We start from the raw sequence: 11,915 nt of genomic DNA on the forward strand, positions 1-11,915 counted from the left end.
GACCTCAGCTTGTGATGTAGTCACAACTGTGAGACGAACCATTGTTTGCAATGCTTACTCGGTCTAAGCTTTCATTCAAATAGTTTTACAACGTAATCAGATCGATGCATTGTAGCCCATGTACTCATTCAGCTTCTCTCACGGTCTCACTATATAGGCACCAAAACCTCATATAAACAATGAGATATTCAGTGTTTTTCTCACATACTGTATTTCATTAGGGTGTGAAGAACCCCAGTCAATTCATTTCTTTGTATGTTGTGTAAAGACCTTATGTAATTGCAAGGTAGAAGGCTGTTCTACATGCCATTTGGTGGCACTTTGTACACAGATAGATTTTTTTTTGTCTGAAACCGTGCCAAGCTCTGCTTTAATCTTTCTGAGCACATTTTAGTTTGAAGAACAGCCAACCACACCCATCTTGACAGACCTAAATAATGTGTTCCTTTAACAAAAGGGAAAACCAAAATTAAGCTATCTTTTCTGAGATGTTGTTTCCGGCATATGAAGTAAATGATGTATTTGACATAATTTTTAATCCTTCAAGGGATATATTAAGAGCCAAGTATCAGTGGGACTTTAAAGTAGGTTCTTTCTAGTAAAGCTAGATGGGGAGAAACGCTTCATTCCGCATGTTCATATTAAATAACCCACATTCCTGACTCTGAAACAATCTGCAAAACATCAACCAAAAGATCCCAAATGACTTTTATAGTCTGCCTGCTCAGAATAGCTGGTATAGCAAATTTGGAAATCCACGTGCCCAAAACAAATGGTTTATTTGCCTCATGCAATTAGGTGATAGGCTGTCTTAACTTAGGGCTGTGTTGTTACTGCATTCTTTTTTCTTTCTTTTTTTAAGGGTGTGGGAGAAAGTTTGCATAACTAACAGCGCAAGCCTAACCATCTCTACAAAGAAGTAAGTCCTACTGAATTCAATGGGATTTACTAACCTCAGAGTATGTCTAGGATTACAGCGTAGGGCGACATGTAATCCCATATCTACTTCCCTATAAGTAGGGATGGGGAAGAAATTTGATTCCATTAACAATTAAATGCAAATATACCTAATCTGCACTTTCTGAAACAAATATATGAAGTGAAAAACACAAATCCTTCGAAATTCATCCTTCTGCAATGAACTAATAACTTGGAAGGATTCAATCCATAAAGGATTAATAAATTGGAAGGATGTGATCCAAACACAGCCTTGCTGGTGCACTCTCACCCCAAAAAATGCAAGAAGAAGTGTGGGTTTATTTATGATGTGTCTCTCTGGGAGAAGTGAGATTGGCATCCTTAACTTCTCTCAAGGGCAAGTGCTGGAAAGGAGAAACCCTTTCCTCTCTTTCGGACTTTGGTACTCTTCATTTGGGCTACAATCCAGCAAATCACTTCAGTCCGTCTAAAAACCCACAGCGTGCTCAGCGCAAACAGTTATCACATGGCCATATCCTGTGGCTTTCAGCTGCTGAAATGATAAGGAAGCCACTTTATTTGCCAACAACTCATGCGTGCAAGAACTTAATAAGAATGCATTTCTGCTCTACGAGTCCAATGTGTTGACACAGGGGAACAAAAACAAAACAAAACAAGGAACCCGCTTCCAGTCTGCCAAACCACATATGTTGGCAGCTTACAGCCTAAGAGATAACAAAAGCCTTTTCAAAAGACTTGGCAGTTTCTGGCAGGCTACTACACCTTGAGTTTATCACGCCAGTCACGCTATGCTGGCTATGTGGCTTAGCTTAGTATAGCATCACCTTTCAGAACTCGGGCCCTGATTTTTGTCTTTCACATCTCTGAAACTTCAAAAGTTTGGGGAAAATATGACAGCAGACTGTGACCATTAATGTAGGGATGAATTCTTTTCGAAGCTTATTATGTATTCTTTAGCAAGGCATCGTTCACACATTGCATAGGTTGGGATGCTGTACTCTGCTGATATTTACTGGGGACTGGTTGAAGAACTGTGCCCTTAATGTTTAGTTTTCCATTTGGGCCATTTTTTTTCTGGATATGAGGGCAATGGTTTCACAATGCTATTGCCATCACAACTAGTAGTCATTGATAGTCTTATCCTCTGTGAATTTGTCTAGCTGCCAAAGGCAGATATATTGGCCCCTACTCCAATTGCATCGTGCTATTTGTTCTCATTTTTACAATTAAGTAGTCTTGTGTGGTTTAAAAATAGCTATTTATATGCCACAAGAAACTTAGTTTAAAAAACAAGAAAGGGTGTGTTTTTGCCTTTAGAGTATAACTCATTTATAACTTTACCTGTGTGGCAGTTCATGCATTAATGAGTTCATTATATTTATGCACCTTTGCATTGGAACATACTTCAAAATCAAAATGGAATTTGTCTCTAGGCTCAAAAGGTGTTGCTTAAATAGTATATTAAAAGTTGGTTTAACACCACAAGACTGTGGTTAACATTTTATAAGTATACCCTAGCAGTAGGCTGATGTTATATAGCAAACATAGTATGTTGCACTGATAATGAGGCAGATGTTTCTCTCAAACAAACATTATGAATCTATTTAACCCATATCCTACTGATGAAGACAAACTCATCTGCTTGGATTTCCTTAGGAAGTACAGTGGTACCTTGGGTTACAAACACCTCAGGTTGCAAAGACTCCACTAACCCGGAAGTAGTACCTCGAGTTAAGAACTTTAATGCAGGATGAGAACAGAAATTACGCACTGGCGGTGCAGCGGCAGCAGGAGGCCCCATTAGCTAAAGTGGTACCTCAAGTTAAGAATGGTTTCAGGTTAAGAACGGACCTCCAGAACAAATTAAGTTCGTAACCAGAGGTACCATTGTATCATGAATGGAAGTTACAAAGAAGGATCATCACAGATTGTGGGTATTGTTTTAGAAATGTTATACCAAAGCAATTTTTCAAAAGCAAGGGAGGACTCAAAATATTTTAGCAAAGAGTCAGAATGATATTGGAGGGTGGAGAGAAAGTGTTGGACTAGGATGAAGAGACCCGGGTTCAAATCCTCATTCAGCCATGAAACTTACAGGGTGACTTGGGCCTCAGTCTCAACTCCCTCACAGGGCTGGTGTGAGGATAAAATGTGAGTAGGGGAGAACCACATATGCTGCCTTCATATGCTTGGATGAAAGACATTGCCCTGTGGAACACCCTCCCATCAGATGTCAAGGAGATAAACAACTACATGACTTTTAGAAGACATCTGAAGGCACCCCTGTATAGGGAAGTTTTTAATGTATGTCTTACTGTGTGTTTATATTTTGTTGGAAGCCCTTAGAGTGACTGGGATAACCCTGTCAGATGGGCAGAGTACAGATAATAAAATTGTTGTTGTTCTTATTGTTGTTAATAATAATAATATTGTTAACAGCAACAATGAAGTACTTACAACCAGCGCTATTTTTCTAGAAGAAGAGATGCCGGAACTCACCATGAACTCACCTTATGTTCTTAGAATGGCAATAACACACACCTGAGAGGTGCCGGAACTGAATTCCAGTAAGTTCTGACTGGAAAAAAAGCCCTGCTTACAACTAATATACAACTTTGCAAAAAAAAGAAAAGAAAAGGTCAGTTGTTTAGCTTTTAAAGTATGGATTCAGATTCTGCCATTTTTCTCACTTTTCAGTGCCTCTGGTAATCCCTGCTGTGACTTGGGCAGGGGGTGTAGGTTCCACTACAAAGCCCCAGCCTCTAGATGTCACAAGGATTGTTGCCCAGCTTGTACACTGAATCCAGACTTCAGTTTATTTTGCGCAAAATAACCTGAAGTCCCATCACCTACTATACAAAGCCGTGGATGGGATGGGCTTTACCCAATGCAAATAGCAGGCACAGAGTTCCCAATCTGAATTCAGACCATAGTGAAGAAGAGGGGTTAAAGCCCAACTACCTCAAATAGTTGGCTCCCAGTTCAGATCATGTCCCCTACACTGGTGATTTGTATAGAAACAAAACCCTGAAATTAGCCATGATCCTGGGATTCCAGCAACTGCTTGAAGATGCTAAATTGTGGTGCAGAGTCTATGGCAGAATCATTCACACACAGCTCCGAGCCACACATGGAATTATACAGTATCATGTAAAAAAACAAGAAACTTCCATTCAACTAGAGTCTGCAGCTGAACAGCACCAGAAATATGCTTGAATTGCACTTTCTTAAACCACCTTCACTCAAGGAATTTATTTGACTTTCTGCTTTCCTTCAGGGGAAAAAATTAATACCCAAACAATAAGAGTAGTCTGTCTCTTTGCTCAATTTCTAACTAGCCGTGAAAAACATGGGTCCAGGTTGAAGTTTTGGCTTTTTGTGTGTGTGCAGATGTGCAATTAGTTCTGGGTTTCAAGCAACACTGACTGAGCTTCAGATCCTGATGTTTAATTTTATGGCTTTGAAGTGGAACATGCAGAAACAACTGGGTGGTTCATCGGAACAGCATGGATCTAGATCCAGACGATACCCCCTTGTTTCTCCTCAGAAAAAAATATTGGTCATGAAATTATCTGAACCAAACCAACAAAGCAAGAGTTTCTGTAAAATTGCTCAAAACCAAAGCAGATTTTGGCCCTGTGGACTATGCAGGTGGCTAGGCCATTTACCCCTTTAACTATCACCAGCTTCCAACTCAAAAAGGTATTGTGTATTAAATCAGATGGACAGTATTAAATTAAATCTTGTGCTAGCTAGGGTTGGGGGAGGGGAATCCAGAACAGATTTAGTGTGCAGGGGCAGGAGAGGAGAACACCCCAAAGAACAAGACTGCTACCTCAACGATCACAACCAAGACTGGGGCCAGTATATAGTTTCAATGTCAACACAGGGGAAGCAGAAGTCAAAGAAACTGTACTTAAAATTCCTCTGTATTAAAAAAAAATAAATGATTTGCAGCCTAGCAGAAGGTTGGGTTGAGGAAAACTGCGTGAGATCAAAAGCGACCAAAAATAGTATATAATCTCCAGTAGGTGTGTCAGGCCTTTCTGGATTATGGCCAATGTGTTTAGAATTGGGGTGTAAAACATTGTTACTTACTTGGCAGCCTTAAGGATAGCTTAAAAAGAACAAGTAGTAAACTGGAGACTGAGCACAATTATCTCTCTTACCTGACCAACTTGTGCAACTACCCAAGCTTTTGAGTTTCACAAAATTTCCAGCACACACATGACGTCTGTGAAGCTTGGTGGTTTCACAGTGGCATAAGTTGGTCTAAAACAAGGCACCCAGCTGTGTCTGCCTGCCAGCAGAATGGACTTCCGTGAGTGTCCCAAACTGGCTTCAGAGAGGAGACGATCCTGAGCAGAATGGGGGGCATGTGTGGGGCTGCTGAAGCAGGAGAAGAAAAGGAAGTCCCATTGAGCAAGTGGACTTCTGCTTGCAGGATGTTGGCTATACACATAAGAACATAAGGAGATCCCTGCTGGAACAGACCAAAGGCCTATCTAGTCCAGCATCCTGTTCTCATGGTAGGCACACAGATGATTAAGAACAGAGGCCCTCAGGCAGAATCTGAATTCACGAGCACTCTCCCCCTTATAATTACAGCAAGTGGTATACCTCTGATAGTGGAGGTATCTTGTAGCACAGCCATGGTGGCTAGTAGATATCAATAGCCTCATCCTCCATGAATTCAATGCCATTTCAGTTGGTGCTCATCACTACCTCGTGAGAGTGATTTTCATAGTTTAACTAAGGTAAAAGATAAAGGACCCCTGGACGGTTAAGTCCAGTCAAAGGCGACTCTGGGGTTGCGGCGCTCATCTCGCTTTCAGGCTGAGGAAGCCAGTGTTTGTCCACAGACAGTTTTCTGGGTCATGTGGCCAGCACGACTAAACCACTACTGGCGCACGGAAGACTGTGATGAGTGCCAGAACGCACAGAAATGCTGTTTACCTTCCTGCCGCTGTGCGTAGTTTAACTATACTCTCCAGCATTCAGTTTTATTGGATGGTGCAGGTTCTAATATTACGAGAGAGGGAGAAAAACTGCTCCCTATCCACTTCATGCACCTCTATCATGCCTCCCCTTACCCACTTTCCCTCTAAACCAACTAGCCCCTAAAACATTCGTTTACTGTTTCCTTTTTGTTTTAATAACTTTCATTGGACTGATGTTATTGTGCTGCTGTGATCTCTGCTTTTATTAAGTTGGATGCTGTTTTCATCTTATCACTGTTTGATTTTATTGTGTGTTTGATTTTATGCGTGTTTTTTAATTATGATTTTTTAAAAATAATGCTGCAATTTATGTATATTATTGTAAGCTGACTTGTAAGAAAGTTTTTTTTCTAAAATGCAGAATATAAAAATATTCAGTTAAGCATAAGTAAATGTGGATTTAAAAAATGAGGATTGATGAAATATTAATTAATTTTGACAAACTTTCAACTTAATAGGCAGGGGTAGGGGAAAAGACATTTCCAGAATGACCAGTACCTGATATATTTGCCTCTTTTGTGAGAGCCGTAATTCATCAAGGCCTTTTATGCAAAGAACAAATCCACTACTGAATACTAGAACTGCCGATCTTCATTATCCAGCAAAAGCGGAAACAAAGACTGCAGAACAGCTAGAGCAGAAGCTCAGCTGTCTCCAAAGAAAATTTGACCCACAGCCTTGGATGTGGGTGACTAACAGCGAATGAAGAAAAGTCAAGCTCCAGTAACTTTTAATGACAGATCTTGTTAGGGTTAAAAAAACAGCACTGCCCTCATGCTGTGATTAAATGTGAACAGGAACTCATCATCTCAACCATTCCAGGTTGCAGCATTGTGAACAGTCTTGTTTCCATCTAAATTAATCATTCTAAGCTACTCAGCAACAGGGGCCTGGGTACACAAAGCAGCGTGAGACAGAAAACTCACTGCAGGCTGCCAAATTGTAGCATAATAAATTATTGCTGCTTTGCCATTTTCGCCTGCCTGCCGAATCAAGCCTGCTCTGTCCAGTTCCCTTTTTGCTCCAAAGAACGGGATCCAAACTGGGTCAAGCCAGGAAATGATATGCCTCTATAATTTATTTATTTTATTAGTTTTCCAATATACTCCCAATAATAACCAAATTATAACAATAACAATTCCCAAATTATACAATTATGAAAATGTCAATCAACTTCCAATTAATACATTTTAGTTAAAGCAGCTCCCTACCTGATGGTTTTTGGGTGCATTTCCGATCTTGTATCACTGAGTTCCATAATCTTAATTAAGGTCAGTTACATTTCAGTTATAATAATAATCCCTTAGTCAACAGCTACATAATGATTTCCATTCATGATGTTGCAATATATAAATTTATAAAGCTTTAAGTGAGGAACTCAAACAATTATTTTTATTCTGCTCTGTGTGTAAAAACTGTTATATTCTTCCTGTCCATATATGGTGTTGTCTCTTTCACTTCCTAGCTGTTGTTTTCTCCCATCATGGCTTGGGGCGGAACTGAAACTTGAAGTTTCTCAGATGTCTTATTTCTCCATCCCTTGCTTCGATGTCTCAAAACAAGCGGCAGTCTGCTATAAACCATTCTTTCTCACTAGTAAAACATGTTGCAGATCTTCACCATTTCCCCCTCAGCTTAGGAAAAGATAGGCAGTTTTTGAATGTGTTGAAGATTTAATACTCCTTTCTAACTCCCAGAATCTCTGCAGCGTTCTTATCACAACCCCCAAATTCTTTTCCTTCCAGCAAGAGATTTATGGCCCAATTAAACTTCATCTTAGATTACACTCTGTCAGTAGCACACAAAAATCTCAGTCTCTTTTTCTTTGTCTGTTGTTTTCAAACGTAGGTGAGGAAATTACTCTGTCTTTCCAACAGTCATACATGATCTTCCCCTCCTCCTCCTTTCTTCATTTCAGATCACACAGTTTCCATTTTTGCTTGTTAATATCAATATTACTCCAATGTCCCTTCCTCACTAGTAAATATATTTTTATCCTATATTCCAGAGAGGGTTGCCAAATCATAAATATATAAAAGAAACTTAGAATAAACAAACTGTGGGCTTCCTCCTCCCCAAACAACTTTCATGCCAAAGAAAATATTATCTCAATTCAAACCTTTGATCCATGTAGCTGGTATATTTGGCAGTATATTGTTTCAACCCTTTCCCATCACACGCCAGTTCTTTAAAGCCAGTTAAGGATCCAATTAAATGGAGAACCTCTGCTTCTTAATGGTGGTATAGGAGGGTTTTTGCCAGGCAAAGTGCTTTAGCACTCTGTGCCTCTCTGCCCCCCCACATTCCATGACAAAGCGAGAGCCAGGAACCAAGATGAACTGCAAGTGAAGCCCATTCCCCCCATCCCTGGGGGGAAGTTGCAAGGATGATTTACTCTCTCTCATCCCTGTTTTTCATTCACCGATGATCCCCCGCTGTTGTGGGGGCTGCTTCCATTAAGGCAGGTGGGACCGGAAGCCCTGAAAGGATATGCCTCAAACTGGCAAACGCACTACAGTGGTGCCCTGCAAGACGAATGCCTCGCAAGACGGAAAACCCGCTAGACGAAAGGGTTTTCCGTTTTTGAGTTGCTTCGCAGGACGAATTTCCCTATGGGCTTGCTTCGCAAGACGAAAATGTCTTGCGAGGCTTGAGATTTTTTTTCGCTTCCCCCCACTTTTTCTAAGCCGCTAATAGCCTTTTAGCAGCTAAGCCGCTAAGCCGCTAAGCCTTTAATAGCCGCTAAACCGCTAATAGCGCTAATCCGCTAAGCCGCTAATAGGGTTGCTTCGCAAGACGAAAAAAACGCTAGACGAAGACACTCGCGGAACGGATTAATTTCATCTTGCGAGGCACCACTGTACAAACAAAACATTCCTCCACTAACTCAAATACTTAAAAAGCCAGTGTGACCCAATACATACTAACTTGGTGGGAGGCCGGAGTTCACATCCCAGTTCACTCCAGGATTCATCACGTGGTCTTAGAAAAACCTTTATCTTGCTGGTGTAGGGCTGTACACTTCAGATGTAAGCTGAATAATAATGATGATTTTCCTCCTTCCAAAGGCTATTGTGAGGGTGAGGGTGATAGGAATGGCAAAGTGCTTTGCACACAGAGAGACAATTCATACATTAGGCAGACAACATGTTAACCACTGGCGCAGGGGAGGGGTGGGCTTCCATGATTGCAGCAGTAATATTTGCAAGGATCCATCATTTTGGTTGGCTGGACCATGAGGTCCAATATGTCACTGTCTTAGAAAGTAATCACTGACTGCTGCAGTGTAGAGCTTTTCACTTGCACACAGCAGGAGTGTTCGGCTGGGTCTCATCAACTTGACCTTCATTCTCTCACCTGGACATATAAAGGCAGTTTCCCACCCTTGCGGTTTCCCAAAGTTTAGACATTTCTCTCCATGTTGGCCCTAAATTAACCTAAATTCCAAGCACATTAGACATTGAAAAGATTGTGCAAATCTTTGCCTTTGGGTTTGGAGTTGATTAGTCTAGAGAGAAAGCAAGTTCTGAAGCTGTTGAGGAGCCACCAAAAATAAGTTCTGGTATCTTGTTTATGCTGACGATATCTTTTGAATACAAAGCACTACCCAAAGGTCATTCTCGGTTGTGTGGTAGTGAACTTAGTGCAATATTGATGAAGCAAGTCTGTCATATATTGATAAATGTAAACTCTTCAATTATTATTTGCTGATGTTCAATTTTACTGTTTACTATTAGATTTTAGTGGATTGTTGAACATTGCCTTATTTGATATATGTTGTTTATTTTAAAGTTATTGTGACTTTTTCATTTTGGATCAGATCGTTACTAGTAATGTTTGCTATTTTATTATGTTTTTATATGTATTGGAAGCTGCCCAGAGTGGTGGGATAGAAATAAATAATAATGATGAAGATTATGATGATGATAATGGAGTCAACAACAAAGGGTTGACTCTAGAGCTAATAAATCAATTTAATTAATTTAACCAGTATGTTAATCACCTAAAGGCATAATCCTATACACACTTGCCTGTGAGTAAGTCCCCTTGAACTCAGTGAGATTTGCTTCTAACACAGGATTGTACCATTAAGTATTTAATCAACCTAAATTAGTCAAATTAACTGCAGATTAAAATTTGTCTCCATAGGCGAATGCCTTATACGAAGTCAGAACAATGGTCACTTTAGTACAACATTGTCTATAATACTTTTGGGGAACATTGCTACGTGGAGATGCTAGGAATTGAACCTGTAACCTTCTGGGTACAAAGCAGGTTCTCTGCCACGGAATTACAGCCCTTCCCCTTAAGTAATTTCGTTGTCCCCGAGAGGGGGCAATGACAATAAAGATATTATTATTATTATTATTATTATTATTATTATTATTATTATTATTATTATCATCTTTGGTGCCATGACTGAGCAACATACCATTGTGTAGCCCACATAGTATACTAGTTCCTTCCTACATGTTAAAGACAGCTTTTCTATCCAGTTTGTAATTTGAATTAGGTAATATTTCAGGACAGAAAGACTGTGGGTTTCCTTCCAACTATATGAACTATGCAAATGAAGTGCTCAGTCAACATATTTTATTTATTTATTTTTCAAACTTCATTTTAAGGGAAATTACTCTAGTCCTAAAATATTCTCCAAAAGACTGATATTATTAGTATGTAGGCAATATGTACATTTAAATTTAACTGATGAATCGAAATCAGATTATTAACTAAAACACAATACAAAACTTCTAACTTGCTACATTTTGCTACTTAAAAATCAATCAATCAAAGTTTTCATTATTTTTGCTATGTTGTCAGGAAGCAAGTTAGCACTGTTTCATAAAACAGCTCACTCTGGATGAAACTGACAAGTTTCTGAATATAACTCAGGACCAGCTTTTAGAAACCCACTCCTTTCAATAGATGGATAAGCACAAACCTTTTAATTCACATTTACACTTCTATAAAAGGCTATATTGCATATAAAATATGTCGCTCAAATTATATAATCAGGCAATATGTCAGTTGCCCGATTATATAATCCAGGCAACTGATTATATCCAGGGTTGTGGCACCTGAAACTTTTGTAAGATGGCTATCCAGCAGAACTTTTTTAAAATCAACATGGAAAGACCCATTCAAACATTCAAACTCAACAAACATGGTACAAAAGTGTGATTTCCTAAAATTCTCTGACATTATGGTTTATTGTTAAAGTTGCATTCTTCATACAGCTTACTTCAGTGTAGGGATGAAAATAATTTTTTCTTCTCTCAGTTTCTCATTTCTCCACATTTTGCAGCAAATTCGAAAAAAACAAATCATGAAAATTCATCAGCATTTTAGTGTGACTATTTCCTAATTAACTTTTTTTTTTAAACTGATGCACACATTTTCGGCAGGCAATTTCCCTGGATATCATGCAGTTTTGTATGTTATTTTCACTAACATCCATTTCTATGCACACTTTCTCCCAATATATGCATTTTTGTAAACATCACAAAATTCAGGTAAGTGTGAATTTTAAAGGATAGCCGTTTTGGTTCTCATACTGTTTCAGAACTTGCAAATTTAAAAAATTCGGCTTTTAATGCATACTGAATAAAATTCATCCTTTATCAGTGACTAAATATGTTCATATGTGTACAAAATCTGATCAATAATAATGGTTTTGAATGCCATTAAAATTGTATCATTGCAAAGACATCTCTGACAAATATCTCATCATTTCAACTCCTACAATCTCCCCCTTATGATAATACTACACTACCCACAATTCTTCACAGTACACCACAAACCTTGAGACCAATAACAAAAAGTATCAGTGTTAAATGTTTAATGGTTTAATTTTTCACACACACCCATAACTAATACTTCATCTAAGGTTCAACAAACAGTTGCTATCATACCACAGGTTTCAAAATTATTTTAAATTGAGAAAAAGGCCCACATTTATCTTCTTGGATGGTGTTT

Source organism: Podarcis bocagei, assembly GCF_964188305.1.
Source record: "Podarcis bocagei genome assembly, chromosome: 3".
NCBI lineage: Eukaryota > Metazoa > Chordata > Lepidosauria > Squamata > Lacertidae > Podarcis > Podarcis bocagei.